Here is a 17,848-nt window from a genome sequence, read left to right as displayed (position 1 = left end):
TGATATGTAGCTAACTTTAGTTTTAGTTTGCATTTCTACGTTTAAGTTTGTACACAAATAGGCAGCCATTGGCCAGCCTTCTGCATCTCCTGAAATTTCAAAGTGGCTCATTCATATGGAAATATTTTCATTATTTAGTTAAAATGGCTTAAAAAAAGGGGCTAATTGCAATATACCCATTTATGGTTCGGCCGAAATTTAACTTATCTATCCGTGGTTTGAAATTTGATACTTTATCCACGAGGTTAGGTCAATTAAGGTTACGTAACTCACTTATGTTAAAATTGAGGTTAAATATGTAAATTTGCTCCCATTTTATGTCTCTCTTTTCTCAAAATATAAAAATCATAAAAGAACAAGGAAAAGCAAGATAAAAAAGTGAGGATTTTGTAAAAATTAAGAACAAACATTAGTCCCATCTGAGTAAAGGAGAAGATGAATACATGGGCTTGAAAAAATTGCTCGAGTTTATCATGCCGGAACAAGAACACTAAATGGATCCTCTTTTGGAAAGCTGTCAACCGTGCGTTTTTTGCATTCCTTTATCTAGCCCGCATCATCAAACCCATCATACATTTTCAAAAAATTGTTAAGCCTCACGGTAGGCGTAGCCTACCATTTCAAAATCTTAGTTTAAAATATTAAGTAAAATTAGGGGTGTGCATGGGTCGGGTTGTGGGGATTTTTTGACCCAACCTACCATGGTGGGTCAAAAAAAATTCAACTCAACCTAATCCATCACATAAGTCCAACCCAACCTAATTCACATGGGTCGGGTTGAACCCATGGATTGGACAATATTGTAGAGTAAGAAATACACTTGTAGGTTGAGACAAAACAAAAACATTTAAAAATCAGCCAAAGAAAACTAAGAAATCAACAAAGCAAAAACTAAACATTGATCCACCATAACAAGAGAGATAAACAAATAGATTGAGTGAGAGAGAGAAAACATTGAGAAACTGACTTATCAAAAAAAAAAAAAAACATTGAGAAACTTTACCTAACACCGGAAGAGAGAGCTACCATCCAAAAGATAGAACCACTACCGAGACGGTGATGATACCTGATGGATGGCAATGGCTCAGCAGAGGGAGAGAGTGTTAGAGTTCAAATGTGAGTGAAGTGTGAAAAACCGAGAGTGGAGGGGAAGAGGGAGGCGGCACATTAAGTTTACTGATTGTGGACTAATAGGAATAGGATTTTATATATGATAGGAGGAAACCAAGGAAATGCTCTACAACTGGTTTTTTTTTTTTTTTTAATTATTAAATTATATATATATATATATATATATATATATAAATAATATGATAGTAGGAGGAACCGAGGAAGTGCCCTACAGCTGGTTTTTTTTTAAAAATTTAAATATATAATATATTTTAGATATATATTAAAATATAGGTGAGTTGGGTCAGGTTTGGCGGGTTTGTAATTTTATAACCCAAATCCAACTCGACCCGCTATAATTTTTTTTTTTTTTTGTGTAACCCAACCCAACCCACCAAGCCCTAAAAACTGACTTAACTTGGCGGGTTGTGTCGGGTCGGGTCGGGTTTGACGAGTTGGTGGGTTTTCTGCACACCCTTCAGTAAAATTTAAAGCTTGTAATTATTTTTTCTCCCCGGTAAAGCAACGAAGAAAGGAGACTACAAAATGAAAAGGGCCTAAAGGAGTATTATGGACTATGGTGCAAGATGTGTAAGGCTGGAATAATTATGTAAGGATTCTACTAAAAATTAATACGATTTCAAACAAGATTCAACAAAGTTCAGTAGAATAAGGACCTTTCTTAGCACCACAACTATACCCATCACCCCAATGTGGTTTCCACAGCCTCTGCTTATCCTTTGGAGACTAACAACAACAACAGCAGCAATATCAACATGTTTGTCACAACTTTCTATTTGTAATAATAGATGACTATGCAACCCAAATCAAATAACAGCATGATGAACTCAAGCAATTTCTTCAAGCCCATGTATCCATATTCTCCTTTGCTCAAATGGGGCTAATGTTTGCTCAAGTGGTTGCTCAACCCAAAAGCTGTTGTGCAATAGTGGAATAAAACAAAATCTCTCACAAACGCAAACTATCTTACAAATTTTTTTTGGATAAGTACAAACTTACACACAATTATTTCATTTAAATCATCTTCAAGAGGGAGAAATTTTATAGTTCTTTCTAACAAATTCTTTTTCCTTCTCTTTATAAATTATTAAATGCAAGAGTTGCACCATTTCAATTTTTAAAAGTGATCATGTCATTATTGAAAATTTATTGTTTGATACCTCAATTTATCTCAAAAATTACATTTTTTTTTTCTCTCTTATTTATTACGGGGGCCATTTGTTTCATGGTTTGGAACCAATGGAAAAATCAAATTGTTTGTTTTTTATTATTATTTTTATTATATCTTCTGGTTATATCTCTTTCTGATTAGCTTATTTAGGTGTATCTTCTGGTTAAACCAGGATTTGTAAACTTTCGCAATTTCTGTCTTTTCTCAAAATTTTGCTTTTGCTTTGTTTTATTGTAAGGAAGTTCAATAATTTTCTTACAAAACCATTACTGTGTCTTTTTCGTTGAAATATTTTCTTCTAGGTGAGTGTTAATCTTTCATATTTGTTACCCAGTGCAGTATTTTGTGGATTTTGCAGTAGCAATAAAAATGACAAATACTAGTTAGTCCCCGCCAAGATATTGAGAAACAAACATACACTGACTAGTATTCAGTATTCACTCCTCAAGTTTTCGAAATTGTTCTGAAAAACCCAAAAACAAAAAACCCCAAAAAACTAACGCCTGACTCCTTGGCCCATCATGGCCCATCCAAATATAAAAAAGTTTGTTTAGGAGCGGTAGTTTAAGTTTTTTTTAGTCATTTTTAGGGTTATAGTTATTTATTATATGTTCCATATAATATAATAATTAAATAAGTGGTTTACAAATTGCACTTCTTTACGTTTTATTACATTATTTTATACTTAAATTTGATTTGATAATATTGATTTGTTATCCATTAGTTTATTAATATTTATATTAGATATTAGTTTATTTAATATTTATACTTAAATTGAGTTATTTGTATATATTATATCTTATGTTTATGTTTGCTAATGGATGATTGAGTTATTATTTTATATCTTCTAGAAAATTCACAATTTTGCCCTTGGAATTAGAAGATGATTAAATTATCTTTTTGACAACCAAACCATTACAAACATTTTGTATATGCCCTTCCTTACCTACTAGTGCCGGAAACAAACTATTTTGAAACCCCCCACTAGTCATGGCGAGTTCATGGTTAAATTAGCCTACATTTTGGATCAATCACAAAGGTTTGAAGACTCTGCTTCTTTATCAAAACAAGAACGGAAGTATTTGTAGAAGCTCAAAATTCATGAAAGGCGGACTCATTTGGTATGTGTGTTTAAATAACAGTTTTCAAGTTTAAAAGGTTTTTTTGAAAATACGTGTGGGTGAAAAAGTATGTGAAAATACATGTAATGTTGTTTAAAAACTGAAATTGTTGTTTAAAATCATATACCAAACACCCCTAAAACTCTTGCTTTGGAAAATTTCATGGGACATTCTCCCCAATGGGCTATTTTTTGTAACCGGAAAGGACTCATTTTCACCTTCTCTCTTCCTCTTTGAGTTTTTTCCCCCATAAAATTGAGATGGGTTGGACCTTTTTTTTTGTCCTCTTTCTATATAATTATCCTTATCCATATATAAAAATTAAATTTAAAAAAGGTAATAGTGCCAAAAGGTTATCAGAATTGTTTTAAGAGATTTATATGAATCTTTAGCAGCATGTTGATTTGTAATTGGCAATTTGGCACCTAGTATTGCATTCATCTAGAGTTGCCTTAACAACTATCTATGACTATGGTAATAGTATTGCACGATGGCAAAGTTCCATAGCATTACTAACGCTCTGTTTGTTTTGCTGGAAAACTTTCTGTAAAGATAGTTTTCCACATTTTCCAGTGTTTGGTAGTACAAAAAAAAACTGGTTAACGGAAAACTATCTTTAGTCAATGGAAAATTCTAATAAAAATAAGCTTGTTTTTTATAGCTTGTTTTCAAAAAAAAATTTTTGGAAAACAATCTCTATCTTACAGTACGTTCTCTCACTATCACTCTTTCTCTTTTCCCTTTTCTTTTTCTTTCATCACACCCTCACTATCACTCACTTTGGTCTCTCCTCTTCCATAGATCTCTCTCCCTCACTCTCTCTCCATATTTCTCTTCCCCTTTATAACACAGTTCTTTGAGTAGATTTTTTTTCCCTCATTGCTCAATAATTATTTCATTCCTCTCTACCAACTTGCAAAAGAGAACATATTTGCAGCGGTAATTATTCATTCCTCTCTACCAAAATCTCAATTCTTTACTTTGAATTTCAAACTTGATTTTATTTTTTTCTCTAATAAACTTTTGGTTTGATGTATTCCATGTATAAATTTTTTTTTTTGCACATAAAAGTGCTAAAAAATATATATATAAAAAATAAAAAAGAAGAAAGAATGAATGAATAAAGTAAAAGACGAAAATTTTAAACATAGTGCCTATATGGCTCTAAATTACTTTTACATATCATAATCTTTTTTGTTGATAGATACATTATGCATATATTATATAGTGATGATATATTATGTAGATACATTATATAAATACATAATTTTGAGTAATATTAAAGACTTCTGGTTGACCGTAGTAGACAATTAGTGTACTAGCAAAAAGAGTAAACAATGAAAAGTTATTGTTATTTTGTACTTATTAAAGATGTATTCTCCTATCAATTTTATGTATATAGACAAATGGTTAATATATATAAATGTGTGTATGTGTGTGGACGTTCCTGTCCATATATATAACTAAAATGAGTGGTAGAGATCATGAAAATTTGATAACTAATTTTTATTGTATCTATTGTCAAAATTTTAGTATGAAAACCAAATTCATCCTTTGTTTTTTTTTTTTAATATTGATTACATTAGTTAGTTTACATAATACGCATGTTTTAAATTACATAAGAAATATAAAAAATAAAAATAAAAATTTGCATACCAAACACCAGAAAACATTCTCAAACTCATTTTCAAGGTTGTTACCAAACACTGAAAAATGATATAGTTTTCTAAAAAATGCTCTTTGGAAAATGAACCATTTTCCAGAAAATGTTGATGCTGAAACAAACAGAGCGTAAATCAGATTCAAGAACTTTATTTAAAAAACTAGAAACAGACATCCATCTAATGATTGTACAATAACAACTTGTGTAGTACACCAAACCAGTAAGGGAAAACCCTCATCTAAGATGATAAAATGTGTGCAATTTTGTATGCCGACACATGCTCATGGAAATTTCCCTTTTCCTTCCTCCTTGCAGGGCATGCTTCTAAGCCGGATTTCTATTACACTATAGAAATAGGGAACTAATAGTTGACTGCTATCTGATTTCTAAAACATGCCAGTCAATTATCAAGATCCTTAAATTAGGCTTGAGAGAAGTGTTTAGCATTGCCTAACACGACTCTCTTTTTGCTTCCTTTTTCCAATTGAACATGGTGTACCATATAGAAAGGTCTCCATCTACTCTGTCTGTAACAATCTTATGCAACTAAAAACTCTTCCCAACCCCAAACCCAATTCTCCCATCTGGTCTACCCTACGAGAACTGGGAATCATAGTAGTAGACAAAGCTGAAAGCCATGACTTAGTTGAGGGGTGTTGACAATATGCATTGTTCAGCTAAATTTTTTCAACTAGATTATCAAAGCTGGAAAAATGAAATAAAATCATCTTTCTTTACAAAGGCTAAATATTATGAAATCATAACTAGCACATAAATCTGCCAAAAGGAAAGGAAAAAAACACCTGAATACCAATATACAGAACACGTGCACCACATAGAAGAACGTTATACATTGTAACAAAGCTCAAGCATTCAAATTAACAAACCTTCCTCATTGAAGTTTACAAGAAGGTTGTGTGGGTTATGACTTTGCTTTAACCGCAACAAAGGCTGTCCTGGATAAATCAGCGTTATCCCATACCTGATCAGGACAGGAGTTATCTATGGAACTATATAGAGGAATCCAAAGGGAAAAATACACAATAAGCTCAAAACATCATTCAGGATAAGAAATCACTAACTTTTTGTTGAAGTACTCTGAAAATGTCATATATTTTGATGAGGCATTGTCAGTGTTTAAATCAAAAGGACTCTCAGCAGAGGTATTATTCACTACCTCAACATCAAGCTTTGTCTCAAGCAAAAGAACAAATCCAGAATAAAGCTCTCCGGGAATATTATATAAAAAGTCGAATTTTTAGGCCTGAAAAATGGCTCCATCGACTTTTTCTCCCCAAGTTTTGGATAGTGCACGAATGCAAGTAGTCCCATGTAACTGCTTCCTCTGTGTTGTTCCTTCGAACACCAAAATAATAGGTATAAGGAAAATAGAAGGAGAAAAATAAATGCCTTGGAAAATGCCAGATATGATACAAAAACTAAGTGCACAACATAAAAACTCAAACACCTAATGTATATTTTTCTGCAGTTGAATTCAAAAGAAACTAAAAAATAACACATGAAGTCATCCAAAGCATCAAACTAATGTATATTTTTAACATGTTAAAAGCTTCAGGATCAAAAGTATTCTCTCATGAAAAGTATCAACATTGCTAAATCATTTGTTTTTGCACATACAAAGGCAAAATAAGAAAACAAAGAATTTATCAACAAGTGATCTTTTATTAAAATAACACCACAAGTTGACAATTGACTTGTAAACGAGTATTTTACGAAGGCTTGCTTTATTGTTCCAATGTATTCTAGATTGGGTCAGATTCAAATAGAAATGCATGCAATATATCAACTACCCTAATGAACCCTTAAATAGGGACTACAGAACCATTTAGTGAACACTACACCTAACAACCAAAAAATCAATTGGTCAGTAGTTTACACATATACATACCTGCACCCGAAGCTGATTCTTTGCTTTTTACAATGAGATTTTTCTCTGGAAGCTCTTTGATGGATGGGAGAAGATGATCAACCAAAGCACCCATTTGATGCAACTTCTTACATGCTTCCAAGCAAACAAGCTGTTTTGCTAAATTAAAATTCCTACTTGAGGGTCCAACTATGGATTGGAAAGCCGCATTAGGGGGTAATGTCATTTTACACTCATAAGACCCTTCGATAATTGAAAACTGAAATTTTGGCTTTGGGACAAAGTACCTAAGTAATACAGTAACAAATTATGACTGAATAAGAGAACTTGATTTAAAGCATAGAATCACAAAATAAAAAGGGAAATTATATTTAGTGTCCGTTTGGGAATAACTTATCTAGCTTCTTGCTGAAAACTTTTCGCTGAAAGTGTGCTAACATATACTTGTACCTTGAAATTTTTTGAAAAAGTAAGAAATGGCTGGAAAAAATGAGGTTTAAAAAAACTGTACATAAAAGTTAAAAATTGAGCTTATAAGCTGATGCCAAATAGACACTAGTATAACTAAACAATTTACAAGGAAGACATATCCATACTTGTCACCAGGAAGTTTTCCACAATATCAATGAATGAGATTGACACTAGAATCTGCAGTAACCGAGGCCCCAGTTGCATCCACATGATATGCATTTACTTCCTCAATAGTACATGCCTTCAGAATGTGTGCATCAGGGTCTCTATTCATGGCTGTATCTGTCACTGAACGCTCACTCCTGATTATGTCAAACAGTTGATCCCTTTGTTTCGTGTTTTCCCTTTAGATATATGTATAGTTAGAGCAACAATAAATTTGAGATTACATACAATAGCAACCCAAAAAAAAAAAATCTGAATTTCAAGAAACTATGTAAAGGCTAACAGCAAAGAGGAGACCTCACCTCTCCAACATCATGACCAATTGAGAGTTATCCTGTCGAGCTCGTCCCCGAGATTGGACATAACTACGGACTGTCTTGGGGAGGTCAAAACATATCACACAAGAGCAGTTTGGCACGTGAATTCCCTCCTCAACTACATCAGTAGCAAATAATAAATTGACCTACATAGAAGGATTTGCTAGTTTAGAATTGGGTTTTCAAATTACAGAACTTCTAATAATGCAAATCCTATATATAAAAGATTAGCCACCTTGCCAGAGTGAAATGACTCCAATGTTTCCTTTTGCCTTTTTGGTGGCAGCGAGTCCACTGATGTATTACTTCCAGTCAAATATGAAACCGTGAAATGTGATAAATAGGTAACTTTCTTCATGAATCTCTCAATTACCTTAGCTGTAACAATTCTCTCAACAAAAATGAGACACAGTACTTGCTCAGCTCCTCTGCAACCACAAAACATGATGGTAAATCAACCACATAACATTATAAACAAAAATTAGCTGGTGTAGTTAAATTACCCAAATGATTGTAAAAGTTGAAGAAGTTCATGTAGTTTAGGAGATACATGGCCCAAATCTACTGCTTTTAAATAATTAGATCCTAAATCCAGAAGATATTCATTACCTGAAAGAGACACAAAAAAAAAATTATCAATAAGAAATATCATATTTAAAGCAGAAACATAACATAAAAGATTTTTATTTGAAATATATTAGCATATGGCCATATAAAAGGTGCATTGGGCAAAAAAATAAACCCCAAAATAATGAGATACCATAACAAGCGAAACACTTCATAGATGCCAAACTAAAATAAATCCAATCAATAGCTACTGGAAAGAACATTCTCTTTTTAAAAAGCAAGGAAATAACTTATAGTGTATGCAAATACCAATTATGGTGTACAAAGTCAGGATATACCACTAACAACTAAATTGCACCATCTAAAGATAGGTTCAATAATTCATTTCCCACTTTTGCCCCAACAAATAGAAAATACAATCTTGTCAGAAAATTGTTGATTTACACCACATTGTAATACCAATTAAATTGTTACAACTTATGGGTGAGGGAAGATAGGAAGAAAAGTACATTCGTGACAGGGTAACAACATACAGAGTAACAACATCAGAAATTTTGACAGAAGTGCAAATGATTTGGACATGATGTATCACAACCATAGGTACACAACAAAGAAACAAAATCAGTTTGCAGTACAAAGATGCAAAAAAAAAAAGGATAAATGTTATGATACTGTTTAAACCAGGATAAAGAATAAAGAAGAAATATTCCAAGCAGCGTACCATGTGGGAAAGATTCCCCAATTATACACAAGACTTCCTCAAGAAAACGTTTACACAGAAAGTAACTTTCTCTATAAACTTCACACTCTGCATTGCTGTTTGGAACATTCTCTTGACATGGTGTGCATTGACAAGATTTTGAAATTCTTGACTAGAAGCCAGCAACTCATCATATGTAGAAGCTCTTAATACTTTCCCTTCTGTCATTACCTGTAAACAAATTGAAATATATTTAGTCCAAGGGTTTTTCACAACACTCCCAGCAGATAATAGAAAATATTTAGTAAAATTGGAAAAGTCTATCCACTATTTCATAGCCTCTTAGGTATCAAGACCATAGTTTTTTTTGGTAAGTGTATCAAGACCATAGTTAAGAAGAATAATGGGACAAGTAGCCCCAACCCAGAAAATAAATAGATATATAAATGAAAGACACAGAGAAAGCAGAATAGTTTCACTGGTATACCAACCAAAACAGAATCAAATACAGGAAGGAAGTCAACTTGGTGAGTCACCAGCAAGACTGTCTACTTAGATAGAACTCCCATCACATATTACTGGCCACAGGGCATATTAGATTTTTCTTCCAAAAACAAAAGAGTACTCGTATCAAAAACCTAATAGATGGAAAATAATAATTACATTAAATAGTGTGGTTGCAGTATGTGCATCAACAACACTGAATGGATCATCCAAGATATATACATCCGCATCCTGATAGAGTGCACGTGCAAGTTGAACTCGCTGCATTTGTCCACCACTCAAAGTAACACCTCTTTCTCCTATTTCAGTGAGATCACCAAATGGAAGCATCTCAAGGTCCTTTATTAGGGAACATCTTTTAAGAACTTCTTGGTATCTAAGCGAATCCATGGGGGACCCAAACAGAATGTTTTCTCGTATAGACCTTGTCTGGATCCAGGATGTTTGAGAAACATATGCTATATATCCATAAACATCAACCCGAAAAGATAGACCCTGAAGTGTTATTATTATTATTTTTTTTTTCATTTAAGAACTTAGATATCTACACTGTAATTGATGCATACAGTTAAGCAGGTATAAATGTTTAGAAGGAAAAATATTATATCTTCATAGAAAATTTGTCACCTAAGTCTCAAAGAAAGCTAGAAATATACAATGCTCTAATTCACAGTTAATTCTAGTCCATTGGAGAAGGAATGAAATGATTACTTACCATGCCCTTTGGCACCTCTCCAAGAATTGCAACTAAAAGGGTAGATTTTCCTGATCCAATCTCTCTACAAATATTTACATTTTCTCCTTGTTTCACCTCCAAATTTATGTTTCTTAGTGTGGCATTTGCAGGACTAGTCTCCCACGATATTTCAGTGGCCCTGATAAATATGGACTACTTAAGCTCTTTCTCGTTGCATTTTTGCCTTGTATTCCTGTTCTCTAACACTGGCGCCTCCAGAAACTTCACTATCCAAGTAAAAGAAACATTTGCTTCAATGAAAACTCCAGTGACATCTGGGATCATCCTAATGGGCTCCTGAACAATGCGCAGACTTGCTAGGAACTAAGGAACATGAATACATTACTAGTAGATAGTGGAATTCCAAGGAAGTAGCACGACCAAGAGGTGGCAATTGATACTAAAATGGGAGATGGCCAAAACAAAATAAATAGTATCCCTTTTACGATCGAACTGCTAGTATCCACTCAGATTCTTCTTTCCTTAACCCTTCTATGACATTCTTAAAATGTTTCTCCCAAGCACACAACTTCAAGACCTTCATATTTGCAAGAGCTTCTACGATAGCCTTCAGCCTCTTATCTTGTGCCAACATGAGTTTTGTCTGATACTTATGCTGCAATTTGGCTAATGGAGAAGTTGCAACCACTCTTAGTATGACTACAATTAAAGTTGCAACAGTTGCTAGTCCCACAGAATACCAGACAATAGTTAATGCAAGACACAGCTGAAGGCTTGTTGACCATATTTGATGAAACCAATACGGAAACTCACCTATCCTATAGGCATCTACTGTGACATAGTTCATTATCAGGCCAGGAGAATGAGTCACCTTAGCAGCGTTTGAGAGTTGCAGTTGCTTCTGATAGATAGCAGCAAAAAGAAAGGATCTTACTTGGAGCCCAATTATTCCAGTTTGAAAGAACCATTGCCTCTCGGAGAATGGCTCCAAACACTTCGCCAAGAAGAGCCCTACTGATCTACTTGAGTCTCTCCCTCTTGATCTACTGTTGTTGGACTCAGGGGCGGAACCGAAGGGGGGCCACTTGCCCCTCTTGGCTCCTTGAAAAAAATCCTTGAAGTTGGTATATTATGAACAATTCTTTGGTACTTTACGCTGACAAAAAAGACTCCCACTTTAATATATGTACAGACCCTTAACACAAAGAAAGTAGGAAAATGAATCTTCTCTTACATACCGAATCATATCAGTTTTTCACCAAATTTACCATTCTTATTAGTTTTATCTCACTACGTATGTCTTCACCCATTTTATTGTTCCTTTTTTTCTCAATCATCAATCATAAAAAAATTCATTCAAACATTTATTTATTATATTATTGGTGCCATACATTTTTGTCACATCAATTTATGAGTTTTTTACGGTAGAATTTATAGTCATTTTAGCTTTGAGAAATTCTATATCCACAACATTCTAACAACACTTTCACAACAAATTTTAAGCAACAAGTTGTCATTGGTGAGCAAAAAAGTATATTGAAATAATGTCTCAATTCCTAGCAAAAAAAAAAAAAAAAACCTCAGAATTTCCTTACTAGCCCATATTTTAGTTTTCTCACATCATAAATTAAAAACAAAAAGTAAAATCACGCACACCTCTTAGGAAATTTGATTGAACAAAATCAAATTAGAGACCTCTTTTATTTGGTCCAACCATAATCGCATGGGAGAACAAAATGAATGGAATAGCATTCTTCTTCTGATAATCAACATTCATTCATTCATTCAGCATTCTTAATTCATGACACAAGCAGACATTTAAAAACCCCAATGGGTCGTCAAAGCACCACTACATTACATTAAGAAACAAGAAAAAAAAAAAAAAATCTAAGTGTTCTTAAATTTATTTATTTTTTACCTAAAAAGAAATTTACAAAAAATATAGATTAGTTGTTTCTTTTTGTTTCTGCTCTATGCTCAGATGTCATGACCCAAAACAGCAGCGGCATTCTCCCTGACATCTCACCTACTAAGGTAGCACCTGAGAATTAAATTATAATATAATAAAATAGTGATTAGCAATCAACTAAAATATTACAACGAAATGGATATAGAATATAGATAGATAGATAGATAAAAATATATTAGAGGTTTTTTTTCCGGCGAGTTGAGGTTGATCTGAGTAAACGAGGTAATCTCTATTAGAGGTTTTAGGGTTTTTGAATTGTGATTGAGAGTGAGAGGATGAGGGAAATAGGAAGGAAGAAGGGTTTTATATTCAAATTTCAAATTTCAAAAAGTTTCAAAAGTTTTTGGGCCCGCCCCAAGTGACGGTCAATCTACAATTTTCTGGGCCTTACAAAATGTCTTAAGACCTTTGGGCCTCTAATACTCGTCTAGTTAGGATGTTGCCCCACGCAGAATAGCCTCGGGGTGGACTTGTGTGTCTTCAAAATAGAACCTGTTCTTTACAAAATTTACTATATCAAGAAATTTATGTGGATTACAACTCAAGTGTTTGAGAATTTACTAAAATATGAGATTTTCTTTGACTGCATGTAGTTTGAAATTATCTAATAGATATTGGAGATACGAAAACGAGATAAATAATATGAGAGTTTCTTTTCTTTTTGTTGGGTGAGGATGAGAAATGAAATGCCCAAAAAATAATAATAAATAAACCAAAGTGAGTCATGGTATTTCTTTAACTGGTGTATAAGATATGAAAAATGTATTAAAACTTAAGTAAACACACATCATTAGTCTTTGAAATTTACCATATGAATGATTTTAGTCCTAAACTTTAAAGTAATCAATATTAGTCCTTAAAATTAAAATAATGAGTTCTATTAGTCCTTTCATCATGTTCCATCCTAAATATCTACGAGAGTAATATAGTAATGATGTGGCCTAAAATAAAGTTGAAGTGACATTAGGCTTTAAATAAATAAAAAAAAAAAAACCCTATTGAAAACCAAAATTAAGCTCTAAAGTCTAAACCAAATTTCCCCAAATTGGTACTTGAAAATGTGCCCCAAGCCCTAAATTGCAACCCGAAATTCAACTATTTACTCCCCAAATTGAATGAATGACCTCTTTAAGTATCAATGGATTCAACCCAACCGAGCTCGGTTTCATTGTGTAAGGCTAGCACCCAAATGGTATGTGGATGTGGAAGATAGGTTGTTATAATGACATCATGGACTTGTGGATAACCCAACAAGGAGGTTTGGCTCTTTGGGTGTGCTAGATATTGTCTAAGTTCTATTAACTTTCATTTGGATTTTGTTGTGAATTTTGTTTGTGTTTGGGGTAGGTAAGTTCTTTGGGTGTGTTGGGTATTGGGTAAGTTTTATGGGAGTTAGTTGTTTTAGTTGTTTTGAGCTTGTTGAAGGATTTGATATATGGTTTGGTACTTTGGTGGAAAAGTTGTAGTTTTAGGGGTGTTTCATTAATTTTTAAATTTTGGGCTATTTCGGTAACTTTATAGGTTTAGGATGTATTTAAGTCATTTTTTAGGTTTCAGAGATATTTCAGTCATTTTTTAGGTTTTGGGGGTATTTCGGTAATTTTTTAGATTTTAGGGTGTTTTGATTATTTTTTAGATTTCGGGGTATTTTGGTCATTTTATAAATTTTGGAGGTATTGTGGTCATTTTAGGTTTATGCTGTATTTTTATCATCTTATAGGTTTAAGGGGCATTTTTTTTTTTTTCATTTTATAGGTTTCAAGGGTATTTTGGTTATTTTATAGGTTTCAGAGGTATTTTGTTATAGGTTTTGGGGGGTAATTTTTCCATTTTTTAGGTTTAGGGAGTATTTTGGTCAATTTTTAGGTTTTGGGGTATTTTGGTCATTTTTTAAGTTTTGGGGTTATTTTGGTCATTTTTTAGATTTTGGGGATCTTTCAGTCATTTTTTAGGTTTAGGTGGTATTTTGGTTAATTTTTAGGTTTCGTGAGTATTTCAATCCCTAATTATATGTAGCTAACTTTAGTTTTAGTTTGCATTTCTACGTTTAAGTTTGTACACAAATAGGCGGCCATTAGCCAGCCTGAGCAAATCTGCATCTCCTGAAATTTTGAAGTGGTTCATTCACATGGAAATATTTTCATTATTTAGTTAAAATGTCTTAAAGAAAAGGGCTAATTGCAATTTACCCACCTATGGTTTGGCCGAAATTTAACTGGTTTATCCGTGGTTTGATATTTGACACTTTATTCACATAAGGTTAGTTCAGTTAAGGTTTTGTAACTCACTTATGTTAAAATTGAGGCTAAGTATGTAAATTTGCTCCCATTTTATGTCTCTTCTCCCAAAACATAAAAATCATAAAAGAACAAGGAAAAACAAGATAAAAAAGCGAGGGTTTTGTAAAAATTAAGAACAAACATTAGCCTCATCTTAGCAAAGGAGAAGATGAATACACGGGCTTAAAGAAATTGCTCGAGTTTGTCATGCTGTTATTTGATTTGGGTCGTATAGTCATCTGTTATTACAAATAGAAAGTTGTGACAAACATGTTGTTGTTGTTGGTCTCTAAAGGATAAGCGGAGGCTGTGGAGACCACATTGTGGTGATAGGTATTATTGTGGTGCTAAGAACCAGTGAAGTCGATACCGTACTTGTACCGGCCGTACTGGCCGGTATGTACCGTACCGGTACGTCTACTGGTATCGAAACGATAACGTTTCGTACCGGTTTAAATACCGGCTGTACCGGCCATGCCGGTCAATTTCGGGCAATACCGGCCGATACAAAAAAAAAGCTTTTTTTTTTGTTGTAATTTTTGAATTTTTGTAAGGGCATAATGGTAACTTATTTACATTAACTTATTAGTATTATTTGTTTTCTTAGTATGCAATGAACAATTAAACTTTTTATTTTTTATATTGTGTTTTTTTTTCTTTTAATTGATGCTAAAGTCTAAAACTATGAATAATTTGTTCTGAATTGAGGTAATGTTTTATGATAAACTTTATATTTATTATAATATTAGTGAAATATTATATGCTTATAAACATGGTTCTAGAGATTTTGTGTATGTGTGTGTGTGTATATATATATATATATAATATAAAATAGCGGTAAACCCGAAACATTACACCGGTATTGACCGGCACTCGAAATATATCGTACCGTTAGCTAAACCGGTACAACCTCCGGTACGGTATTGACTTCCTTGCTAAGAACACTAAAGTGATCCTCTCTTGGAAAGGCGTCAACCATGCGTTTTTTGCATTCCTTCATCTAGCCCTCATCATCAAACCCATCATGCATTTTCAAAAGATCGTTAGTTTCATAGTAGGAGTAGCTTGCCGTTTAAAATTCTTAGTCTAAAATATTAAGTAAAATTTAAAGCTTGTAATTCTTTTTTCTCCCAAGTAAAGCAACGAAGAAAGGAAACTACAAAATGAAAAGGGCCTAAAGGAGTATCATGGACTATGGTGCAAGATGTGCTAGGCTGGAATAATTATGTAAAGATTCTACTAAAAATCAACACGATTTCAAACAAGATTCAACAAAGTTCAGTAGAATAAAGACCTTTCTTAGCACCACAACAATACCTATCAACACAATGTGGTCTCCACAGCCTCCGCTTATCCTTTGGAGACCAACAACAACAATTATAGCAACAACATCAATATGTTTGCCATAAAATTCTATTTGTAATAACAGATGACTATGTGACTCAAATCAAATAACAGCATGACGAACTCAAGCAATTCCTTCAAACCTATGTATTCATTTTCTCCTTTGCTCAGATGGGGCTAATGTTTGTTCTTAATTTTTACAAAACCCTCACTTTTTATCTTATTTTTCCTTGTTCTTTTATGTTTTATATGTTTTGGGAGGACAGAGATAAAATGGGAGCGAAATTACATATTTAACCTTATTTTTAACAGAAATGGGTTATGAAACCCTAACTGAGCTAACTTTAGGTGGGTAAAATGTCAAATTTCAAACCACGAGTAGGAAATTTAAATTTCGCCCAAATCACAGGTGGGTAAGTTGCAATTAGTCCAAAATAATGGAGAAATGATTGTTAAGATGTGTGCTCTTAAATCCTATTGTATGATGCTATGTATGACATTATATATGATTTAATGTTGTGTTTAATAAAGTTGTTTTATTATTATCTAAAATAATGGTAACATGAATATGAGACATTATCATATAGTCCATGAGATGCATAGTATGTGATTTATGTGATTTAATCACAAAAGATATAAGTCACAAGTTCTTTGTAAACTCAGAATTTATAGTTCGTAGTCGGTGATGAAATTGGGCATTTCATCTGCGAAGACTATAACGTATCAACTAAGATAATTTGTCTTGATCATGGAAGTGGAGACTTCTAGTTGATATGTTGATATATTTTAAGAGTTAAGACATATTGAATTGGACCGCTGTGAGATTTATTATTCTCCTAATGACTGTCAAATGAATAATAAATCTCACGACTTCTATTTGCATGAACTCTTAATCCTGAGAGAATAATGGACATGATCATGAGATGTAGGTTGCTTTGATATATCAGAAGTGAGATCTAAAGTGACGGTCAAAACCTCAGTATGTTGGGCAACCACATTTAGTGTTGATGGAACATATATTCTCAAGATGGAATTCATAATCTTTTAATGAAGATATAAAATATTCCCTTGAGATAAGTTTAATGGGTTCAGTTATTCAAAGAGTCAGACCTAACCACTTTGGTAAACAATTACTAAAGTATATATATATAAATATATATATATATATATATATATATATATATATATATATATATATATATTTATGAAATTGGATTTCATAAATATATAATGAATAACTTTAAAGGATTAAACCGGGTACTCAAGGATAAGATGTAGTAATTTACAAAGTGGCAGTCTTCATTCATAACTTTGTATTACTACGAATATTTTATGAAGGGGTTGCGTGTATAATAAAGTCTTTGGATATAATTTATTAATAAAGCCTAGAGTGCAATTATATTTATATAGTGGTATTAAATATAATTAATGGTAACTTTGGACTTGTCAAGAGTTGACGGAAAAGTCCAAGGCCCATTGGAGCTAGTGTCTTATTGGTCCCTTTTGGTCCCACTCCAAGTCACACACTAAAGCCCAATTGGAAAGACCTAATAGGCCAGCCTAATTGGAAAGGCCTAATAGGCCAGCCCAATTAAATAATCAGTTAATTATAAATGGAGAAACATATAGAATTTTTTATAAGTGTAGAGAAAAAGAAAAAGAGAGAGTGTGAGACACACTTTCATTCTCCCTTTGAATACTATTTGAGAGACCACACACCTTGGGCGTAAAATGGAATTGGAGTGAAGATTAAAAGTGTTCCCAAGTACTTCTAATCTTTATTTTGAATTTCTCCACACCAAGGTACGCTATCTTGTTCTTAAATTCTGAAATTTACATAGTACACGTCATCAATCATGAA

At 33.0% G+C, this 17,848-nt stretch overlaps 1 pseudogene; it reads right to left on the bottom strand.

Moving 5' to 3' along the window:
• Window positions 1-5,870: 5,870 nt before the first annotated feature.
• LOC142622489 (ABC transporter C family member 10-like) lies at window positions 5,871-12,172 on the bottom strand (annotated as a pseudogene).
• Between the last annotated feature and the right edge of the window lie 5,676 nt (window positions 12,173-17,848).

This window comes from Castanea sativa, chromosome 1, assembly GCF_040712315.1.
Source record: "Castanea sativa cultivar Marrone di Chiusa Pesio chromosome 1, ASM4071231v1".
Lineage (NCBI taxonomy): Eukaryota > Viridiplantae > Streptophyta > Magnoliopsida > Fagales > Fagaceae > Castanea > Castanea sativa.
Note: the sequence above shows the minus strand (reverse complement) of the source record. Positions and strands in the feature narration are given on the sequence as shown.